Source organism: Prionailurus bengalensis, chromosome A2 (genome assembly GCF_016509475.1).
Source record: "Prionailurus bengalensis isolate Pbe53 chromosome A2, Fcat_Pben_1.1_paternal_pri, whole genome shotgun sequence".
Lineage (NCBI taxonomy): Eukaryota > Metazoa > Chordata > Mammalia > Carnivora > Felidae > Prionailurus > Prionailurus bengalensis.
This window is the reverse complement of record NC_057348.1, coordinates 38,769,299-38,793,759: the sequence shown is the minus strand read 5'-3', so window position 1 is coordinate 38,793,759 and position 24,461 is coordinate 38,769,299. Positions and strand designations below refer to the sequence as shown.

Here is a 24,461-nt window from a genome sequence, read left to right as displayed (position 1 = left end):
CAGCACAGAGCCTGACGTGGGGCTCCAACTCACATACCATAAGATCACGACCCAAGCTGAAGTTGGACGCTTAACCCACGGAGCCACCCAGGCACCCCAGGGAAACCTCTTGGAAACAGGGTTCTTCCACCATTCCTTGACTAGCTTTTCAAGCCACCCACTTATTCAGTGTGGTTGGTCTCAGAGTGCCTGGTAAGATTGTATACTTTAAAACAAGAGATCCTCTGTTGATTTCTGATGTGGACATACAGTGACATCAAAACAGAGGACACCTTTCTCTTGCCTCTTACTGTGAAACACACCATACGTACCATTTTCATTTGCCATATTTCTCTTCCAGAAAGGAAACTTGGAGTGTAAACATTCATTTAAGAGTCTGAATGCTTTCACTAACCTCTCCCTTCCCCCTACTCTCCATCTCTCTTGCCAACCCTCCCCTCCTTTCTTCCCAGTGTTTACCCCCCACCTGGATGCCTGCCACTCCTGAGGGGAGACAAGTGAGTAGATGGTTGAACTTGCTCTCCACCCTCCACAGCCTCAGTTTCTCCCATTTGTGAAGGGGTGTGTAGAAGCCAGGCGGGTTGCATAATGTCTGAGGAGTGCTTGCACTCCTGCCCCTGTTGTGAAGTGCAAACTGTACGATGGGAAATAGAGGCATCGAGCCAGGACACCTGGACTCTAATCCTTGTCCAGCTACTAACCAGTCTCTAATTTGAAATACTGTACTTGGTTAGTATGAGACTCGACTTGCCACTAGGATGGCGACAGGTAACATTGTATCGCATACAGCTATACTCCCTCCGCTATCAGTTTCAAAATTTCAATCCTTCCAGCTTTTCCAAAAAGCAAAAAAACAAAGAGTAAAAATTCTCTGCTGACACTCACGTTATTAACACTTGCAGCATCTACAACTCTCCCTTTAAAAAAAAAAGTTAGTTGTAATTTGTAATTTTTTTTTTTGCCACTCTCCCTTTTTTAACAAAGGAATCGACGACTTTGTTTTTATCGTGTTTGTTTTTAATTCATGGAATGCAATAGTGATTTCCCATTTAAAGTAGTAATAGAAAAAGTAGGTTGATGTAAAGAAGATATTTAATACACTTGCCATATTAGCTGTAGTCCAATGAGTGTACTACATAAATTATTCAGTAACTATCATGTTATGCAGATATGGCAAAATATTAGAAAGGTTCGGTAACTATAAACACTGAATTAGGTGAATATAAAGTTTCCGGTTAACTCTAAACTTATAAAAGCATTCAGGTATCTTGTTAAGTGGTAAATGTCCACCCCAGTTTCTGTTACCCCAAATGTGCATACATTTATCAACAAAGTACTTGCAGAACAAAGTTGGTGTCTGATGTATAGGCAATTGTATGTGACAGGGCCCTAACATGCTCTGATACCTTTGAGGAAATTTTGGTTGCAGTTCAGGATAGTTTCCCAATTTTCCTTTCACAGTTTTTTTTTTTTTTTCCTGTTACTTCAAACAGAATCAAACAGGGACAAGCACCTTTGCATTGGTGTAATTAAAATACAATTATGTCAGGAACATCTGTTGAAAAGGGGATTTCTATTTGTTTTACCACCAAAAGGTGGCGTCCTACCCCCATGCCCTTTATTTAAAAGCCCTTCTTGCTTTAATTTAACAAAAAGAAACTTCCAGTTGATTACAGATAAAGAAATTAAAATGTGCTCCCTATGAATGTAACGTGACAGTGTTGAAAATGAACAATATGTTAAGCTGCAGTTAAGTTTCCCCCTAATGTAAGCCAAATGGATATGGAGTTCTTTAATAAGGTGGCACATTAGACAGTATTATATACAAAATTGAGTACAATATATCATGGGATTTACAACCAGGATTTCCTTTTGTCTGCAAAACTTGTTGTCAGTCTGACTTTGGCCCCCTCTTTCAAGAGAATGTAGAATTTAAGGCAGTTAAAATGCAGAATAAGATCAGCAGGAACCTAAAGATCGTTTTAGTATGGCAATACCAATAATTTTTTTAAAACTCACCATCCAATCTGGAAAACGGTATTGGAACATGAATTGTTCTTTACAGACGATGAATAAATTTGTCACATTTAAATAAATTGCTATTCTCCTGAGTTATAATTCTGCAACCCAACACATACCATACACATATCTGGCATAAACATTTTAAAAATGGAAAACACCCTCCCCCCCCCCCCCCCCCAGACTGGCTGCTTTGTAGATTTCCATTTAATTCCATGTGAATTCAGCACAGGAATTTCCAGTGATGTTAAAGGACTGTTCTAACTATGAATTGACTTGACATAAAGCTTTTTATCAATGCCTAGGTCATAGTAAACATTCAATAAATATTAGATGTTATTACTGAAAGCTTTAGGCTGTGAGTTCCTCACAGGACAGGGATTTTATTTATTCTTGTAGCCATCACCGCCTACTCTATGGTCTAGAATATAGAAGATATGTCATCAATATCTCAATGTCTTGAATCAAAGATAACAGGAACCCTAGTCTCTAGAAAGCCAGGAAGTTCTGTACAAACTAAAATGCATTTTCTTTATCTGTATTCTAGTCTAAAAGATCCAATGGATGGTCTTGTCTGGATAGCATAGAATCTTGCACAGCATGCGTTCAACATGAATTCTATGCTGAATTACCTTAGTACAGTCTTCCTTTCTTTGGCTTTATTCTGTAACACTAGTAAATGGCTTTGTTATTTTTTTATTTGCAAAACAGATACAATTTTACAGTGGTAGTCTTACACTGTTACTGCAATAGAGATTTAAAATTCTTCTGTAAATGAATGTTTAACAATATTTGTAAAAAGACATTTTACATAAGAACTTATAATAACCTTCTCAGGATGTTGATAATCTACAATTGTGCTGGTCTCAAGGAATGAACAGTACTTGTCTCCAACCCCCCCCCCCCCCGCCCCCCAAGTACTTTGTAGGAATCCACAGGAGTGGCTTTCCATACATTCTCATTAAGAGTTGGCCTGTTACACCAGCCAGCCAGTAGCTGGAAATGCTGGCTTAGGAGTTTGGCAGCATCTGGGGTGATGGGCCTGAAAAAAAATTATTTCTGTTAACAACAACAAGCCATGGAACCCTCTATCTTTCTAAGTCACATTTTGGAAACAAAAAGTCTTCCTTCTCAATTTGTGTTGATAAAAACGAAAGAAATACCAGTGTCTTTTGTTTTATACATGTATATGTATATTTCAAAACATTTCATTCAGGCTTCTAATTTACTCCTTAAAATTTCTAAATTCCACCAAACTTCAAAACAGCAAAAAGAAAAAAAGAAAAAAAATCTCACCTTTTCAAAGAATTGGACAGAGCTTTCTGCATGTGACTGATCTCTGGGAGAGCAGGTAATTTGTGTTAAACAACTGATTGACATGCTAGCCCCTGGGCGTTTTCCTAAGAGAAACCGTGGCAAGAGCACAGCTCCTGATGCAGCAGCCACTTTCCCCCAAAGTGGATCAAACTACACATTCCAGCAGTGAGTCTGACAAGGAAGAGGGGGAAAGCTCTCCCACATTACACTCTCCTGATTCAGGAAAACAGGGGGAAAACCCCCTCGCTGCTGGGTTTCTGTTTCCCTGCAAACAGGGGTTTGTCCTTCTGTTGAACTTTCACCTCCCGAACTCGCCTTCTTTCATTGGACAAAGTGCAGAAAGAAAGAGGAGAGACCGAGGGAGGACGGGAGAGAAGGAGAAAGGGGGCTGAAAACACCACCCCCACCTCCCCCTCCTTCAACTGTCACTGATGGCAAAACACTTTCACTTTTAACTGGAGGAAACTCACATCCTTGCCTACCCTCTCTCCTTCCTTCTATATTTTTAGCTCAGAAACCAAGCAAATAGCCATCGCATTCCTATCTTCGTCCCTACTTGTTAACACTCTCCCTCTCGTTTTTTCTGGTGTCTGAATGGGCCCCCCAAGTCCCCATCTTGCGAGGGATCCTCCCCTCCCCCATGCCCCTTATTTTTCCAGGTCTTTCTTGCCAGATCCCTCTTTGGCCAGGGACTGCTCTGGCGTTCCCTTCCTCTCTCTCTGGTCTGTGGGGTTCTGCTTCCCTCTCCTCTTCCCCATCCAGCCCGGACGCCCTTTACTCTCATCTCCCCGGAACCCGCCCCCCCCCCAGGCCGTGCCCCCCTCCCCCCTTCTTTGCCAATTGCGATTTTTTTTTTTTTTTTTTTTTTTTTTTGCTGCGAGCCTTGTTGTTTACCCAGCAGGTGGATGTGACGTCAGGGACGCACAACAGCAAAAAATAACAACATCTCCCTCCGCGACGTGTTGGCCTCTCTCGCGCGCCTTATTTATTTATTTGTTCCGGGAGGCAGGGGGGGGTGGGGAGGAGCAGGGTGGGCGCCAGCGCCCGTGTGGCCCGGAGAGGGGGCGGCGGCGGCTCGCGCTCTGGGGGTGCCGGGGGGCCTTGGGGGCGCGTGAGGCGGAAAGGGGGCCCTGGCAGGAGGCCGGGAGGCGGGCTGGGGAGCGCCCCCGGGCCGGCGCTCCCCGCGCCTCTGCCGCCGCCGCCACTGGCGCTGGCTGGGCTCCGGGAAGCTAGTCCGGAGCGGAGGAATCTATTGTTATTTATTGTGTGGCGGTTGCATGCTGTACTCGCGGCGGCCCGGCCCTCGTCCGGGAGTGCGTGTGTGCGCGCGTGTGTGCGCGAGTGAGTGTGTGAGCGGGGGTGCGCGCGCGGGCGGGAGTGGGCGCGCGCGGGGAAAGGCCCGAAAACACCTTAGTTTGCACCGAGAGACCATTTGCAGCGGGTGAGTTTGTATTTTTCCATTTCTGCTCCACTTTTTCCCAAGCTGCCTCCTGCCTTGTTTCCGCCACTTTAAACAACAACAACAACCAGCACAAAAAAAAAAAAAAAAAAAAGAAAAGAAAAGAAAAAGAAAAAAAGGAAAAAAAAAAACTACTTTCCACCTCCAGGCTCCACGTGCATCTCCCCCCAGCCCTCCCCTCTCAGCCTCTCTCTCCCCCGGGGCCGGGGCCCAGGCTCTCTGGTGGCGGGGGGGGGGGGGGGGGAGGGTTTACCGGCCGGCGCGGGGGTTGGGGGCGGGGGCCTCCGGCGGCGGCGGCCGCAAGCTTGGGTCCATTTCCATAAGTCAAATGAGGGTGGGGGGCGGCGGCAGCGGCGGCGGGGAGGCGAGATCTTCTTCCCCTCGGCCCCTTCGCGCCTGGCTTTGCGCTCTGGGCGATCGCTGCGGGAGAGAAATCAATAAGCCCAGGCCGCCTGGTGCAACTTTCGATGTCGGGCGTCGGGATGCCAATCGAGTAGCGAGGCGGGCGCGAGGCCGGGGTCGAGTCTGTGGTGGGAGGGGGCGCGCGCCGGGAGCCTTTGGAGCCCGAAGTTTGGACTTGGAGCAAACTTTTTGCCTTCGCTCTCCGCCAGTGTGTGCCCCCTCGGTGCCCCTGGATTGTAATGACGGGATGCCCTCATCCTGGGGCCCGCGCCTGGGGACATCCTCTGTGCCACACGCGCCTGGCCCCGAACGTGACGGCGGGGACACTCCGCCGCCATCCCCCGGAGCACAGAAAACTCGGACACACATTCGCGCACCCCCACCTAGACACGCACCCTCACACGCCCTCGACCCCGAGAACCCAGCCTCGCCGCGGACAGGCCCGCGACAGCCGTGGCCAGCTCCGCGGGTGGGATGGGAACGGGGTGCGCTGCGGGGAGTCGCCGCATCGGGTCTTCTCCCTTCCACCACAAACACTTTCGGGGTTTACTCTCCTTTGAAGCTTGGGGTACCGGGGGGTTTCCCAAGCCTGGATCTGTCCTGAGACGCGCGGGAGTCGCCGGGTCCCTCTGGCCCGGTCCCGGCAGCCGATGGCTCTCCATCCCTCGCCCGCACTCCGCCTTCCTCCCGAGCTCCCTGCGCTCCATCGCCGTCCCGCTGAGAGGACTCGGCCGAGTCGGTAGCCGGGACTGCGTGCGCTTTGGGTGGGGACGGCGGCGGTGGCGCCGGGGAGCGGAGAGTTTGCCAGTTGCCTCGGGGTCGCGGTCATACGCTGCCTCCGCCTCCCCTCGCCTCCGCCTCCCGCCCCCCTCCTCCCCAGATACCGCCGCTCGGAAACTTTGATTCCTTCTCCTTTTTGGCCCTCGGCGAGTCCCCCTCCCCACCTGTTGTGAGCTCCGCCTCGGTCCCCGGAGACTGACGGTGACACACGCGGGCGCCGGGGAGCTCCGCGCCCAGAAACAAAGTCGTATGCCCCCTCCCCAGTGTTTGCTTCGAAATCGCAGCCTGCAGCACCACCCCCCCTTTCCCGCGCAGCTCCCGCCCCTGTGAGAATAAGGACTAAATAAACAGTTGTAACTTCAAACCTTGCGCCTGCGATCGTATCCCTTTCCCACCCCCTTCCCTCCTTCCTCCCCCCTCCTTTTTTGTTGTTGCAACTTTGTAAGATCCTGGGGAAGGTGCTGAGACTTCGGCTCGGGCCGATTTCCCGGTCTCGGGATCCTTGCAGGGATTCCCTGAGCCACATCCTCCCTTCTGTCCACCCGCACTCCTGGGTCCTCCTATCCCGCCGTCCTCTCTGTCTTGGTCCCCCAGCCTCATCACTTATCCCACCCCCCTCAGTTTCCCCCAACCTGAGCCAGGAGGACTTGCTGAGGGTCGCCCCGGTTTCTTGTCGACCGCAGAACCCGAAAGTTTGCAAGAGGAAGAGAGCGCACGGAGAGCAAGCGGGCAAGGGGCAGCGGCAGCGGCGCCGGGGACCATGGTGCTGCCGGCGCCTCCTCCGCGGGCGTGAAGGCGGCGCTCCCACTCCCTCCCCGGACTCTGCCGGTAAGTCGAGGCGGCCGCGGGGGCCGGGGCGAGGACGCGGGCGGGGGCAAAAGATACCCTGGAGCCCCCGGGGGCTCTCTGTGCCCAAAGCGCCAGCATGGGCGGCGCGAGCGCAGGGATAAGGCGCCCGGAGCCAGGAATGTGCCCATCCTCAAGCTGGTAGGTGCTTCGAAACACTGGACTTTCTCCTTTTTTTCCCCCCTTTCCTAAATCCGAGATTCTGAAGATCAAAGTTTAGCGTGTAGTGTAAAGTGCTCCGATAAAATATGGTGACATCTCTCACCCCCCTCTTCTCACCCCACTCCCCTCTTATAACTATTAATTATTTCCAAGTCATTGTGTCCAAATACCCTTGCTGGGCTGATTACAAAGTGTATTGATTTAGCCTGGGCTCATCCTACGCATTCGTTTTAATTCATTTTCCTTTTGCTCGACCAGAAAACCCGAAATGAAACTTATTTCTTCCTCTTCCCAACACCCCGCCTACCCCCTCCTGCCCTCCCTCCCCCCCCCCCCCCCCAGCCCTCATCAGTGAGGCTTGGGCAGAATAATGAAATTAATGTAAACATTTCATTTGGTTGCATTTAAGCGTCTCCAGCCCACTTAGAAGGGGCTCGTGTTGCTCTCCTGTCCGGTCACAGGTATTTTCTAAGTTCGGATTTCCTTTTTTGTTACTGCTTTTTAAAACAGGAATGCTGGAAGGGCATTCTGTATTCCTTTTGGAAGGAGTCTGTACCTTGAAACCATCTACACTTTACCTTTGGTTGTCCGTAGGATTTAGGACTTGCACAATAGCTGAATTGAAAAAACCTGAAGGATATTTAAGGGCTTTTTCTACCGCTGAAAATATCTTGAAGATTCCTTGCAAAAATTTTACCTTCTATCTCCTTCCCTTCGCTTTTCCATAGTGATAGTCAGTTTGGGGGGAGATGTCTTAACTAGAATTTGAAGAGAAATGGTAAGAGTTCAGGTGTTTTCTGAGTGGGGTTAGCCTGCATAATTGAGACAGGAGTTGCTGTTATTTTTAGTTCCAGAGAGAAATGTATCAAATCTTTTTTAGAATTCCACTGGAGTTTTGATTCTCAAAGTGGAAATACCCATCTCTTTTCTCCAGGAAAAGAAAATTGGGCTTACAGTTTCAGAGATTTGGAATGGGTTTTTTCTTTCTTTCTGACTTTTCTACTTGAAACATCTCCTCATTAAAGAACATTAAAAATATAAAAAAGAACTCAACTATTACCACTCAAAAGATGTCAGTTAAATTCTCACTGCAGAGGGAAAAAAAAAAGGTTTAGCATCTTACCACTGGCTGCATTTTTCCCCCCTTAGACTTTGGATTAGTCATTGTATGAGAGAGAGAGAAAGCAATCAGTTTTTTTTTTTTTTTTTTTTTTTTTGGAAAAGTAAAGTAAACAGCCTCCAACTGCTGAACCTTGACAACCCAAATTAAGGAAGCAGGAGAGATCAAACAGACCTGCTGCTGGGTTGTTGTCAGGAGCTCTACATGGAGAACCCTGGACTATTCGATCAAGCAGCAAAGCTATATATTCACTAATGCAGAAATGGACCATTGCAAATGCTGATCTTTGTTGTGCGAGCTAAGGCTCACTTGGAAGGAAACACTAACAGCTTTTGAGTTCTTTATGGATGTGGAGTTGCTAAATAAGTTATTTTTCTAATACAGTCTTGTTTGTGGACAACATGCATGCAGAAAGGTATGAAATGAATATTAAGTCTTCCAGAAGCTGCCTTGCTACCCAGAACTGTGCAGTGGAATTCTTTTTACCAACATTAGACTCCTACACTAGAGTTAGGTAACATTTTCTCACATCAAGTTTAGAAGATCTGCCTGGTCAGGAAAGCCAAGGTTTTGTATGTGATGGTTTAAATCTGATGTGAAGCTCAAAAAAAAAAAAAAAAAAAAAAAAAAGAAAGAAAGAAAAAAAAAAAAGAAAAATCCCTGGTGATGAAGTTTTGTGTCAGCCCACTCTTGGAATTTAAAAAGGCGAGAGGGAGCATTCTCCAGATTAGACATAACCTCTTTTTTTAGATTGACATTCAACATGACCACGTTGCTACTTTTATTCAAGTTCTCTGTAACTTGTCCTTGCTTGTTGTCTAGGAAAATTTAACTGCTTTACATTTTTAAAGGGAGTAGTAACAGCAATTACTTTAGCATTTTGTTTTTACAAGTTTATCAAAGTATAATGAAAGCATCATCAACTATTGAAATTAACTGTCTCAAATTAAGGGGATCATATTGCTGGAGTTGTCTGTAAGATTTTGTATTTATATTTAAATGCTCGAGTAAAAACTATAACCCCTTTTTTTTTTGCTATAAACTATCCCCAAATTAAATGTCATTTTTAATTAAGTAGAACAAAGTGGGAAATAGGACAAGTGAACACATAAAGAAGAATAAAAATGATTGTCATTTAAGGATTGCATTTTTAATTAATATGTCGATCACACAGTAAACACTTTATGTTTTTTTATGTCAGTTTCATAACCATAGTGCCCAACATGTTTCAAAGTGTGTAGCTTTTATTGGATATATCTTTTATTGTGTAATTACACAATGCGGGTTAAACATACACATAGATGCTATTAGGCAATTCTGTGCAATATGTAATGTTTTTTAAGAAGCTGTAAATATTTTCTAGTTAAATCATTTGTACCAACAATAACAAAAGTTAACTGGGTTAATATTGAGCCTAGGTATGGTTTTCTGTTACTAAGTTGTTCCTTGCTTTTCTTAAGACTCTACCCTGGCCTAAAATTTGTGTTCTGAGGCTCTGTTGAGGGATATGTCTGTTTTCAGCAATTGTTTAAATTAACAGAAGAATTGTGATATTTCCTAAACCAATATATTTATGCCACAGCATATCCAATGCCAACATTAAGAGAAGGGTGAATATAGCAGATGTGACAACTTCTTTTGAACCCAGCTTCCTCTTTGCAGCCAATCTTATTGTGCTGTTGGTTTAGTTTTCTTGTTTTACTTAAGACTCCAACTCAGTTTTGAAATGTTATCTTGTAAGACTCCGCATCAGAAAGAAGTATGTGTATTTAGACAATGTTAGTTGTTACCCTACCGATTACATTTCAGAGGGTATGCCAAGAATATTTACAGGGCATTGCAGGAGTCCTGTCTTTTAAAAATAATTTTAGGCACACGTTAATAAAATTTAAATAGATTGCAGGCTGTCAGAAAACAGTATAAATTTTGTTTATGATTCAGTTACTTTAAGGTACTTACATTAAAGAAACTCATTTAACCCCTGACTGAAGAGCATTAAGAGGGGAGGGAAGCCCTCCAAAGAGCTCCCACTGCCCTTTGCTCTCCTGATAATCTTAAATTACTACAATTTAATTGCAACTTCAAGGCTTTGAGCATGAGCTGCTTCTCTGTGGCTGAGAAAGGGTTTGAGAGCCTAGCTAGATTTGCACAGGTGGTATTTTTGTTTTGCAAAAAAATGTTTTTGCTAAGGGCTTTTTCTTTTCCTTTCTTATCCTGTTAGGTGTCATACTCCTTTTATAGAATTCAGTCATAGTAAATGCCATTTTTGCTAAGCCAGCTTTTTTTTTTTTTTCTGTTATTTGGACCTCAAGTGTGTAAAGGTCTCAAGCAAGTAGAGGTTTGTTTTCTAAAGAAAATAACCTTATAAGAGGCATCTGCTGAATAGACATGAGCCAACATATACTTTTACTATTTGCAGGGGATTTTTTTTTTTTTCTTCAGTTGATGGTAGTAATCCCACCAGGTGATCAAACACTGAATTTCTGAATCAAGCCAGCAAGCCAAGTAAGTTTGCATTTGAGCTCGTGTGTTTTCTAAATGATCTTTCTTGTGACTGGTTACACTGGTCCCTAGTCCACTTGGCCATACGCGTGCTATCCAAGGAGCCATCTTAAACTGATTTTTGAAAAGATTTCTCTTCCGTGGTACCCGGATGAATTAAGGTTCGAGGTGCCAAAAGCTGGAACATCGGCAGGCCATGAGATGAGGTGAATTCCCGAAATGGGAAAACCTGGCCAACTATGGGATATCTTATGCATGACGGTTGTTGTCCCCACCCCGGGACCTACATAGTTTATTTCCATGTGCATGCGACGATGTGGTTAATGGAAATTAAGCAGATTTGGCTTGTGTCGCCAAAGCTAAAAATAAATGTTGTAAGGAGTGTTTGATTTCAAGACGTGTTTTGGTTTTTCATCCTATAGATAATGTTCTTGCAGTTATGGCTATGAGGCTGGTATTCTGGAAAGAGGAAGTACAGTGGGGTGAAGTACATGGCAGCCGGGAAAGACAATTAGACAGTGTTCTTTGTTTCCTTAATAAATTATTCTTATTAATTACAGTCAGTTTGTGCTAAGGCATTTTTCGGGTTGTAGTTAGAAGCCAGCTCCCATTTAGAAGAAGGTTGTCGCTGTTTTACCCAGTCAGGAGATCTATTGACCAAATTAGCCGTGGATGTCTCTGCAAGGCTTGTTTTTCTTTTCGAAATCCCCTGATGTCAGTTTTTAATACATGCCCTTCCTTGTGCACAACAGGTGTTTGTTTGGGAGTTATTTTATGGGATTTAAAGTGAGAAAAACATTTCCTACCTAGCCAGCCCCTGGGAGAGAGCACACTGCCTGACAGAAAGACTCCTGGTACCTGAGCATTGTGGATGGGTTTTTCCTTAGGACTCTCCATGAGCTGAGCTGTGTTGTTTTCAAAAAGTGGGGGAGGGGGCTCACTTTAGTGCCTTGATATTTGCAATTAAATTGTAGTAATTCAAGATTACCGGGAAAGTGCAAAGGGCAGTGGGGACTTTTTAGTGGCCTGCTCTTGATGCTTAAAGCTGCTCAGTCATGGGGTTAAATTAGTTTCTTCAATCTGAGTACTTAAAGTAACTAAATCGTAAACAAAATTTATATTAGATCCTGACAACTAATAATCTATTTAAATTACATTAAAGTATCTAGGCAAAAATTTAATTAAAGACAGAAGTACTGTCAAGCCCTGTAAATATCTTGACAGGTCTACTCAAATGGAACTGATATCACGAAATATTTACATATGTCTGGTGTGTTCGCGAACATCTCGGCAGTGCCTGTGTGAAGCTAATTGCGCTTTCTTTCCAAATCACATTTTTAATAAAAGAGTTTTTTTTTTTTTTAAAAGGAACATGAATACATACAAAATTGTGTTCAAGTGTTCTGTGTACTATTTAGTTCTCTCTCCTTAGGAGCACTCTGATGGGTATATTTCCTCCAACTGCTGCTAATTCAGACAAGCAGCTGAAATGGAGGGATCACTGACTAGACAATTTATGTCATTCTCTTTTATTTCACCAGTGTGTAGATATCAGCGCTTAGTGTGTTATGGGACAATTTACTGAGGGGGGGAATGGGTATAAGCCTGGCATTATTAGGTTTCTGTTTAAATTAATTAAATAGAATAGATTTACTTAGGACAGGACAGATTTTTCTCCTGATTTTTATATTTGGATTCATATTTATTGATTAGTTGTAAGTCAGGTGGACATCTGTATTTTGCTAGATTACCTGATTTTAGCTAATATAGTGATCAGCTTTATTTACCAAGACAGTGAATAATATTTCTAGCATCAGACTCAAAAGCTGAATTCCTGAGGTTTCTTTTTCTCCCCTTCCAGCTCTGCATTTGAGTCATAATGTGATTTTCTCTGCTTCAGGTTTCCTGCCTGTGAATTAGGGGTAGTATTTTAAGGTATGTTCTTTGACCTCCATGATCGAATGGCACAGGTGCTGTGTTATTACTCAGATCCTTTAAGATGTTCTTGTTGTTATCAGGACACTGACTACAGTTCTTTGGGGGTGGGGTGGGGGGAGGGAGGATGTGGCATGTGTTTTGATTGTCCCAGAGCCTCCCCTGAGTTGGTGATGCCTGATCAGAGGTGTTGGCAGCCTCCTCTCCTGGGGACAGGTGAGCACAGGGATGGAACACAGATGCTCATGTGTGAAGTGGGAGGAAGTTGCATTTGGTCCTAATTCATCACGTCTCAAAGGGACCTGCCTCCAGGTCCTTGTGTGTGTTTGTATGTGTGTCGGAGCATTTATTAAAATAGAGCTTCTCGTATCGGAATTTGTGCTGACTGATGTGAGAATGCACTTGAAACGAACTTCCCCTGGTAATTCTGAAGGCCACAAACCAGAGACCCGTGGACTGAGTGATTTATGCTGCTAGAGATTCTGGAACTGAAGTCTTTATCTCCATTTGGATTTTACTGATTAAATTTTTGTTTCATTGTGAGGCCTATATTACTTTTAACGTGTTTGGATTTCGATTAAGAATCAAAACTGGTGTTCTTTAAGTATGTACGAACATTGGAATCTCAGTGGAGCTTGGGTTGCAGACCGAGATGTAGCTGCACTGTTCCTGGATGTGCCGTATCTGGGGTGGGACCAGGGTTTGCGTTTTTAAACAGCTCCCCACGTGAGTCTCATACCGACCAAAGTTGGGGAACTGGTCTCCTCTGGGGACGAAAGCCTACAATTCTTCTGAAGGCTTTACCTTAACTGTTTGGACCCCACGAAACCTGAGGGGTGTAAAAGGCTCCCTTTTCAGAGTCAAACACCAAAACCAACATAGATGCTTAGGGGAACAGAGGCAGAATAAGAGCATCAGAGTTCCACAAAGTGGTAGGAACGACCTGGAACGTCGGTGGTTTTCACCGAGGACCCGCCATTTCCTTTTGCGTTATGCCTTTTTCGCATCCATGTTTCCAATGGCCCCTGTCATGTTGTAGCTACCAATGAGTGTCAGATGGCTTTCTGAAGTTTTTTTTCTTGTGTGTATTTCATCTTAATTTTAAAACCCAAACTGTTTCCTCATTAGAGTAACCGTGTTGGCACAAGTGTTTTGATTTCCCCAGCCATCTTGGGACATCCTTTCTCATTGTACGTGATGGGGTCTGCAGGAATATTGATGGAAGTACGTCATCCAGCGATGCCACGCACATCTAGCAGAATCCTAAGAAGAATGCATCCTACGAGATGATGAGATGAAGGAAGATAAAATGCTAAGATAGATTGTTTAAATATTCAGGGCTTCGGCTAAAGATCTAACCACTAAGATCAAAAGAGTTATTTAAATAAAAATTGTACAGACATTTTTTTTTTGTTTTGTCTGTATTAGTAACGGTGCCTTTTGAAGTTACCCAGTAGAGTGTTTATCTGAAATGCCCTCACCTAAATTTAAAGAAATAAAAAAAAAATACAAAAAGATTGCGTTTGACTTTGGGTATAGCTTGATTTTAGTAGACACCAAAAAGGTGGCAACTGTTTTTATGTTTAGAACTTGACAGTTGCTTTCGCTCTAGGTTCAGGTGGCACTTGGAATATAGCTGTTGTACAAAGTTCTTTTATTTCTGTTTAATCCTGAAGTACTTAAAAAAAAAAAAACACCTCTGGTGGGTCAAGTTTTTCAACTAGCTGTCTCTCCCCTTGAATAAAGGGTTTCTATAAAAGATAAAAAAAATGGAACTGATAGAAAAAATAGAAGGTGCCTTAGAAGGATACACGTAGTGGTATCACCACTGTCACTGGTCGATGAGCTCTTCAGCATGATGTTAACTCCGCCTTGTTTGTGGAAAGGATGTTAATCATTTCATTAAGAAAGGTTAAATAATTAACTGATTTATCATTAGGGAATCAGTGACAGACCCTTTTTAGTGATGCCTGGTAGAAATTTTCTAATACAGACTCTGCTGCTTTTAATTATCTGGAGAGAAGCTAGCTGGACCTTGAGAGGATGGGCATGGGGCGGCTCTAGAGAGTATCGCCGTTTTGTGCGACTGTACACCATTTTAGAGAAGCTAGTGTGCGGAAATAGAAGACGGTTCAGTTTCGGATTTTCCTTTATGGCCTTCGTCAGGCATGTTGTTGCAGACCTGCTGTTGTGCATGCCTTCTCTGGGTTTAGGAAGGGTTCAACCGCTTAAATATGCTCGTGTTATTTTCTAAATAATGGCTTTTGTGCAGTATGATGCATGTTGACAGTAAATGCACAGTCGTAACTTTGGTAAGCTTACAACAAATTCTTATACCTGTAGGAGCAAGCCATCGTCCTTGCCACTGACTGGGGGGCTTCTCCTGTTTGTCTCTCGCTGTCTTATGGCAACTGCTACACAAGGTTTAAATATTCCAGGAAGGGGGTGGGGGATGGGATGTGAGGGGGAATATATTCCCCATCTGGCAAAAATTTACCCTTCTCTTATACCCTTTTGTCCCCAGATCATACACAAGGTGTGTTTCCAGCTTATTCTTCCTGTGCATATATTCACATCAACTCAAAATTCAAAAGATACTTCAAGAGAGGTCAGATGTCTGTATTCGTTTTTGTTTCTGTTAGGAAGCAGGGCAGTCACTTTGAGTGGAAAGATCATCTCTGTGTCAGAGATGACTTTGCCATAGCAGAGTACCGAGGTAGAACAATTCTTGAGGGAAGCAGTAAGGCACTTTGGAAAATACCGAAAATGGGTTTTGTATCGGGATGCAGCATTTAGTGTTGTAACAAGTGCCCGATTGTAGAATAAAATGCGATGTGATGGCCTCAAGCACTTTGATCTTTGAGTTGAGAATAACTTCGGATGAGAGAAATCTGGCAGATATTTACAAAGCTCTTTGTCTTAAAACTGTGCGCGTACATCTTTCCATTTTTATTATGAAATACACGACACCAAAAAGGTACAATTTAAAGGATAAGTCAGTGAGCACCCATGTACCTGCGGCTCATGCTCAGAAAGAACACATTTCTCAACCAGGTTGAAGAGGCTCTTGGCATATCTGCCCTAATCCTACCTCCGTCCTTGTCGCCTGGAGGTGACCTCTGCTCTCAGCTGGCTGGTTTTCATCCCCTGGATTTCTTTATGTCTTTAATACCTATGCATCTATTCCCCCAAATATAGAGTTTTCTTGTTCATGTTCAAGATTTATCTTGAGGGGTTCTGCTGTGTGTGTGCTTTAGTAACTTGCTTTTTTGTTATTGTTCAGTTAGAGTTGGTGAAATTCATCCGTGTGGATACATGTAGCTGTAGTTTATTCATTCTCCCATTTGAGCCTTTTGAAGTGCTGAATATTATTCGAGACGAGTCTTTACATTTGGATCCCAGCCGCATTCTGCAGTATTACATGTTGAAATTTAGGATTAATGTGAAACTATCAGTCCTGACTCAGACTTCATAATTCGTTCATTTACGACTGTTTTTTATTTTTTATTTTTTATTTTTTTTTTTGGCGGGGAGAGGCTTTAAAATCAATACCAGGGAATTTGATTAAAAAAAAAAAATAATGTATCAAGTGGTTGATCTCTTACATTTAAGGAAAAAAAAAAAAAAAAAAAACCAGGCGAGGCATTCATCTGAAGGAGCCTAGCCATTTTCTCATTCTTATTTAAAGACTTGGCTTAGAACTTAACAGTTACATATGCAGGGTAGCAAGTTAAAAAGCGATGTTTAATTAACAGGCGCTTTATACTTCTGTATCCTTGTTATGATATAGCACCTTGTTCTTCAGTGTAGAAAGTGATTTCTGCATATTTTAAAGGACTGGCATCTTTATGGTAAGAAAGCCATATAAATAAAGATATACTCAGATGAAAATCGGAACATGTTTTTAAAATAGTGTGTGTCTACTTTCAGCTCTGTTATCAAACTTGCTGCATAAGCCGGAGTTGATGCTCTGTGATTATGCTAATGACCAAAGGAATCGATGATGCGCGACTAGATGAAATCAGTGATCAGTGGTAGAACCAGAGAGAGTTATCAGTTTTTTTGTCATTAAATATTAGTGATAAATAATACACTGTTCATTTTGAGTAGCTAGAACATATTTAATTCTGATGTACAGAGTTTCGATTTAGTCAGGCTTATTGCTGAGTAAAATGATAATCTTTTGTAATTTGAGGGGAAAGATAGAAGGCATTTGTGTCAGCGTGGCTAAGTGACTTGGGTCATAGAAATGTTTACCTAGACTGGCCAGGGAAGGTTGGAAAAACTTTTTCTTTCCTCCTAGACAACTTGGATATTTGTGCTGACGTTTTATTAGGAATATCACATACTCAATAAACAGCGTAAGTGACCAGAGATGTTAAACAAAATGAGTCTAAAGGTAGATTGTGTTTCCCTAAAGAGTAGAGGTAAAATATAACAAAGGGGAATGTTTGGACAACGCTCTTTTTAGAGGCGGGTGTGTGTTAAACGGGGACCATTAGAGTCAGTGTTACTATTAAACAATGGCTTTAATTAAAAAAAAATGTTTTTTTTGAGTTTCTCATAACAAAGTTATACTTGGTAATGGTTTATTTAAAGAGAAGTAATACTTGTAACAGAGCATCTTTTTCTAGGTTCCTGAAATCTTGTGGGAAAACATTGACACTGCCTTCTTTGTTGCAAAGGGGTTTCTAAAGCCGTTCTCCCTCAAAGACATTCCTTCCTGGGCAGAGTTGAGCAGGTGTCTTAGTACTCTACAACAGTACCAAGGTGACATGAGAGAAAACAAAGGAATAATTAGCTGTGGTTTGTAGGACATAAAGAAAGAGTGATTGAAGGCCATAAAAGAAGGAAATCAGATCGAAGGCCGCTATGATGTTACTTTTTAAAAACGCATTGACGGAATGATCTCTTGAAAGCAGACTCCCACCCTGGATTGCGCCGACCGTCGTCTGCCATTTTCCTGTCTGCTGTCCTGTCCGTCCATGTTGGCTCTTATCAGCAGTACCAACTGCTCTTCGAGCAGCGGCCTTCCCTGTGGTAAGGCAGGCCAATTGGGTCAATTTTTGTGATCTGGCAGATGTCCACTGGGAGCTCAGATCAGGCCAGGCTCATTTTTATGTGTGTCCAAAGCCAAGATTTCAACTTGGTGAAAGGCTGTGGAATTTATTTCCCAAAGTGCTGCCCAAACTCTGTTCTTCTTTTCTTCAACTGCCTCCTTGGGCTGAGATGATTGCTTAATACTCTTAATTATGCTGGATCCCTCTGTGTTTTTGAACACCTGTGCGTAATTCAGATCATGGGTGGTCACAGAGCCTGGCTCACTAAACAGCTTCTCTTTCAGAGTGGGAAAATCCCAAGGAGCCTGACCATGCACCATGTGTCGGGGGGCTGAGAAGAGATTTAAAGAGGATGGAACGTTTCTCTTGAATTGCCATTTTGCCCGGTAAAAGGTCCTCAGTCTCACGTCGGGGAGAGTGTTAGGATGAATACGTCAGAAATGGCATTTAAAAAAACTCTTATTCATTGCTGGTGGGAAGGCCTAATAGTTACAGCCACTTTGGAAGACAGTTTAATGGTTTCTTATAAAACTAAACATACTCGGGGCACCTGAGTGGCCCAGGCGGTGAAGCGTCCAACTTTGGCTCAGGTCATGATTTCGAGGTTTGCGAGTTTGAGCCCCATGTTGGGCTCTGTGCTGACAGCTCAGAGCTTGGAGCCTGCTTTGGATTCCATGTCTGTCTCTCCCTCTCTTAGCCCCTCCCCGTTTGATTGCTCTCTCTCAAAAATAAATAAACATTAAAAAAAATTAAAACTAAACATACTCTTTCCATACTATCTTGCCGTGGCCCTGCTTGGTGTTTACCCAAGGGAGTTGAAAACTTATGTCCACAGAAAGCCCTGCACACAAATGTTTATAGCAGCTTTCTTCACGATTGCCAAAAGTAGGAAGCAACTAAGATATCCTTCAGTATGGGGACAGATAAATAACAACTCTGGTACATCTAGACAATGGAGTATCGTTCAGCACTAAGAAAAAGTGAGCTGTAGGGGCACCTGGGTGACTCTTGATCTTGTGTGTGTGTGACTCTTGATCTTGGGGCCATGGGTTCGAGCCCCACATTGGGCATAGAGATTACTTAAAAGAAGAAGAAGTGAGCTCTCAAATCAGAAAAAAAAAAAAACATGGAGGAACCTTAAGGGCATGTCACGGGGTGAAAAACATTCTGCAAAAGGCGAAATTGTAGAGACAGGAAAAAGAATAGTGGTTGCCAGGGGTGGGAGAGAGAAGGATAAAATAGAGCACAGAGGATTCTTGGGGTGGTGAAATATTGTGTATGACTCTATAGTGGTGGATACATGTCATCATACATTTGTCCAGACCTCCAGAATGTACCACACCAGGAGTCAGCCATGCTGTTGTAATGTAAACTGTGGACTCTGGGTGGTTATGACGTGTCATTGCAGATTTGTCATTTGTAACCAGTGTCCCACTCTGGTGAGGGATGCTGGCAGTTGGAGAGACCGTGCACGTGTGGGGCCAGGAGGGTTATGGGAGCTCTCTGTACCTTCCCCTTGATTTTCCTCTAACCCTTAAACTGCTCTAAAAAAGTAAGTCTTAAAAAAAATTCCTGGGTTGGGGCGCCTGGGTGGATCCATTGGTTGAGTGTCAGACTCTTGATTTTGACTCAGGTGGTGATCTCATGGTTCATGGGTGCGAGCCCCGTGTCAGGCTCTATGCTGACAGTGTGGAGCCTACTTGAGATTCTCTCTCTCCCCCTCCCCCACTGGTGCACACTCTTTCTCCCTCTCTCCCCCCACTTCTCAAGATAAATAAACTTAAAAAAATTCCTGCGTTGCAAGTGATCCATAACCCTTCTCCATATCCGTATTCTAAAATCTCTATCTAGTTGTTTATCTGCTTTACCTGTGCCAAATGAGCATTAGAGTTTCTTGTGAGGACAGTGAAGTAGGCCGGGGCCAATTTGTTTTTGAGACAGTGTTTTAGTGTGGGAACTTCTTGGGCTGCCCTTAACCCCCCCAGAGTGGGATCCTGTGAGAGCTATAGAGTCCTCATTGATGACCTGATCTGAGCCACCCCTTGTCTGTCAGGAGACTGTGGTTCATAGAGGGGACGTGACTCTTGTCCAGTGAGATAGCCCCTTGGATTAAATCCTGCCTGGCCACCTGCAGTAATCTCCATATCTACATTTATACACACGTTTATGTATATGTGATTGTGTGTATCTATTGTGTGTGTGTTTGTGTGTATGTATATTTTAAAAAAACATTACAGATAATACTGCACATATATACATATATATATATTTTTTTTTATTTACAAGGATTTATCCTACTCTGTATCAAGAACATTTTTTCTGTATCAGTCCCTATACGATTGTTAGTTAACTATTTGCTCTCAGGTGTACACGCGTATATTTTCTTCCTCTGCAAAGAAACCCTTTGGGAGGACAGCATTGTAAGGACCATATTGTCTCTTTGATGTTTGTAATGTACTTGGGATCGAGGCTACAGTAGACGTCTGGAGCTGTAAGGTTATAACATACGTGTGTTATACCATCATGTGTATGTACTGATGTGTGTGTTTGGGAGGTGTACATTTTATTGTGAATAAAATAGGATAGGTTGTGGATCTAGAACTGTGTTTCAGGTGAGTGGTTCAGATTTCTACAAACCTTTGAGGTTAGAATGCACCTGTCCCATCACTCCTCCATTAAACCCACTAGTGACATCTGTGTCTTTGCCATGGGGTTCTGACATTCACACTGGGCACATCTTGCTTTGGAGGTTGGAACATGTGTTAGGAATGAGGTGAAGAAATTCTTGGTATGTGCATTAAATAATACATTTTTGAGAATCTAGGACATCCCAGCCAGGTCACATAGAGTGTAAATAGCCCATGAAACAAGTTATTTGTTAAAACAACAACAACAACAACAACAACAACAAAAACCACAAAAAACAAAAAAACGGTAGAAGTAAGTAAGTCTGTGTTATGAGACCTTTGAAAATTCAAAGAATAAACAGAATGTGGGAGCTGACCGGCTGTTCATTTGTGGGGCCTTGTTAAATATTAAGAATTTGAGGATAGGGGCGCCTGGGTGGCACAGTCGGTTAAGCGTCCGACTTCAGACAGGTCACGATCTCGCGGTCTGCGAGTTCGAGCCCCGCGTCAGGCTCTGGGCTGATGGCTCAGAGCCTGGAGCCTGTTTCCGATTCTGTGTCTCCCTCTCTCTCTGCCCCTCCCCCGTTCATGCTCTGTCTCTCTCTGTCCCAAAAATAAAAAGACGTTGAAAAAAAAACTAAAAAGAATTTGAGGATAGTGATGGCAGAGCCTTAAACCAAGTTCGGGGCATTCCCATGCCCGGGTCCCAGTGTGGCTGCCCTTGTCACGCACCCGTGAAGCAGGCCCTGCTCGGGGTTGGCTTCTCACACCAAGATTTCCTCCCCTGCAAAACAGGAAGACCCGGCTGGGACAGGCATGGCTGGGTGAGGCCCTCCTATGCCACTCGTGCTCCGAGATCTTGACTTCCTCTGCATTACTGAATCCAGATGGGGCTCAGGTTTTTGTTTTTGTTTTTGTCGCAAGTTTTTATTCACATTCCAGTAAGTTAACTTATAGCGTGATAGTAGTTTCAGGGGGCTCAGGTTTTAAAGCACGTTCCTCTCCCTGGGCTGTGAGATCCACTGAGTGTCAAAGAATGGCCATCTTCTGGAGTAAGTGTTTTCTGCGGGCAGTTTGCAACATTCTGTGCGGGAAGCTAATCCTGTTCTTGCTTGCTCGTTCTTTTATTCTTCTACAGCCCTTTCCCCAGGATCTTGCCACTTTGACTGTTCCTTCTGTCCCTGTCACCTTCCTTGTCCTTCATTGTCACCTGCCCTTGGCTTCATTCTGCAAGGGGCCTGCTAGGCCTAGAATCTGAAGGCAGACTCAGAAGAGAGCTTCTACTCTTCCCCCTTTGATCCCAAACTGTAATTATTAAAGAAGCAGTTTTATCTTGAGGGGCACTGGTTGGTTTCCTGCCTACAGGAATGGCTGGCTAACCAGGCCCATGCCGTGGAGGTGTGGTTGGCCCAAGCTGCACCAAATGCAACAATAAGGGGATGTTCTGCCTCTGCGCTGGGCACTTGTGGCACCCTCATTGATGAGGATGAGCTTCTGTAAGACGGTTCAAGTCCAGTCGACTCTGAAGAAAGTGACGGGACTTGGTAGTAGTACCCTGTTTTCGAATTGTAACATAACTGGATGATCCTTGGGCCAGGCAGTTTTTGTCCTCTCCACAGACACGCACTGATTCTCTGCCCTTCTGTAGCTCCCACGTGCCGAGCGAGCGGTGGAGTCTTTGAGTCTTTGACTTTGGAGTCTTTGACTTTTGGAGTCTTCGTGGCGGCGATGCTGCCCGCTGTTCAGACTGATGGGAGGCACGAAGGAGCATGTGTCTGCAAAGCGCTTAACAGAGCTTCTGGCTTGTCACAAACACTTGGCTTTTGGTGACTTTATTATTAACAAGAACAAGGCCTGTTGCTGGATTTCTGTGTTTTGGGGACAAGGTCTTGGAAGGGCGAGCCCTGCTTTCTCTTCAGAATGTGTGATGGCGAAGTTGGGAGCCCTCCATCACCTCTCCCCTGCTGTCCTGCTCCGTCTGCCTTCCCCCGTGTGTTTCTCCCCTTGGCCTCTTCCCTCCTTCCCGCTTTGTCCTGCACGGTAACTCTTCCTGACGTGAGGGTGTGCCACAGTTTTGGGGGCACTCCGAATGTCTGCTGGTGGTCTTTTTGGCTGACAGGCCATCTCTGGGGGCCCAGAGAGGTGTGGGCATGTTTTCTGGGGAGGGGTCTGATGAGTCTCTCAGGAGCACCCCTGAGGCCAGACTGGAGGGGGCGCTCTTCCCGACTCTGGAAGCTTGAGATTGCTGGGAGCAGGTTGGCACCGGTGTCTCCCACCACCGCCATCAAGCATCCGTGGAGGACTTGGTGCTTTTTCTGCAGAGAAGAGCGCTAACTGGCCCCCTCCCGCTCCCCCAGCTGTGCTACTGAAACTCAGTTCCAGCGTGTGATCCCCTGTCGGGCTGTGCTCCCTCAGTGTCAGGCTGTGAACACCAGAGCGTTCCTCTCCAGCTCTTTGCCAGATTGCCCATTGAATTGCCTTTTTTCACAACTACCTTAATCGTCCACTACGGGGACAGGAAATGATACTGCAGTTGGGTCAAACGTTAGGCCGCACCAGGGTTTTCTCTAGTCAGGTTTGGGATTTGAATGTGTTTACGGAGTCTGTCTGTATTATTTTTCCCTGGCCTGGCGTCTGGTGTTTAGTTCCTAGGGGAACGAGAATGCTGCTCAGGATGGCTCACCGTTTGCAAGCCAGTTAATTAACTTGTGATCCATGCACGGTTTTCGCTGTCTCTGTCTCCCCACCCTGGCAGGGCAGTTGGAGAATGAATGGGCTGTGCACTTAGGTTGAGAAGAGGGACCACACGCCTGAAAGCGGGAATGGCCCTTGGTGATGAGGACCCGTGTTAGGTGTGCCATTCGCCATCCAGGTAGCTCCATCTGGGCTGAGTGTATGTGGAATGAATTGCTCAGAGTTTATAACAGCCTCCATTCTGGCTATTGAGAGGCCATGGGTATTCATGTACCTGCATATTTGTCGGTGATGATATATAACAGGTAGAGAATTTAGTTCCCTCAGTGGCCATCATGGAAGGAACACATGGGAAGTTCCCCATTTTTTGACCTCTTCACTCATTTCTTCATTTATTGACCCAGCATTACTCCCAGGTCAGGAGCCATTACTTCCTGATGCCCCTCTTTCCCCCCAGCTTCATTTTGGACCTTCTCAGTTAGGTGTTCCAACTCAACAACGTTCAGACATCTGAATGTCATTGTTCACAGGGATCTTTGTCAACCAGCCGATGACATTCATCTAGTTCCACCTTTTGTTTACTAAATATATGGCCGCCCAGAAGCAAATGACTCATCTGTACGCTTAGTTACCATTTCTGTAACAAATACGGCTTTCGGTTACATTTTGACTACCAGCACTGTACTAGGTAGTATACCAAGTATAAGCAGCCGCCTTTTCTTTCTAGCCTGAGTACTTAATTAAGACCTGACAGATTGATTTTTCCATTAGGCCAGAAGGCAGGTGTCGTCTTGAGCAATTCTTGATTTGAATTTCCTATTAAGAGTCTGTTTAGCGTTCCCCTCCCCCACCAAATATGTGTATTTGATGAAGACTGTCTTCTACACAGTGAATTGTATGCAATGAATTGGGAGGAACCAAAGTAAAATATTGTAATAATTTCTTTTTAAAAAGGTACTGATATGGAATTGCTTTGATGCCTGCTATATTCTTGGTGTCTCCAGGGAAAGCTGCCTTTTAAGTAATGTTGAGTGGCAGTCTGAGGTTCATAAAGCTGTCATTTCTCATCTTTTTTTTTTTTTTTTTTTTTTTTTTTTTTACCCCTGATGCTCTCTATCTGGGACAGAGTGACAGAGACAATGGTGTCCACAGCCCCTGACCCCTTGGTGGATGATTTGATTTCTTTCCTTCCCTCTTTTCAATGTTCATTCTCCCAAAACGGCACAGAACTAACTTCCCGAAAGGACTGTTTACCCACTTATTAAAATACAAATTTCTACTTACAAATTAAAACTCTGTAGAAGCCAGTTAACTCTAGTGATAAAGAGTTTCATTAATGCCAAGGACGCCATCTAGGCAAGGGACACCAGTTCAGGGTGTCCCAAATTCTCATACAGTGCAGTCGTGGGTGTCAGACACATTGTGTCTTGATTAAAGTCAGGGATTCTGGAATTCTGCAAACTTGACTTTCAAAAGCCTTTTTAAAAACTTGAGTGACTTAAAGCCTATTAACCTTTCTAATTTATCTTCATAAGGGT

The 24,461-nt window shown here is 44.2% G+C and overlaps 1 protein-coding gene across 4 annotated transcripts in view; it reads left to right on the top strand.

Annotated features, from left to right (window-relative positions):
• The first annotated feature begins 6,709 nt into the window (after positions 1-6,709).
• FOXP1 (forkhead box P1) overlaps positions 6,710-24,461 on the top strand; it is a 596,530-nt gene continuing 578,778 nt past the window's right edge. For all 4 annotated transcript variants that reach the window (XM_043587930.1, XM_043587931.1, XM_043587932.1 and 1 more), the window contains exon 1: positions 6,710-6,805. The gene's annotated coding sequence lies outside the window, so the exon portion shown is untranslated. The remainder of the gene's footprint in view (positions 6,806-24,461) is intronic.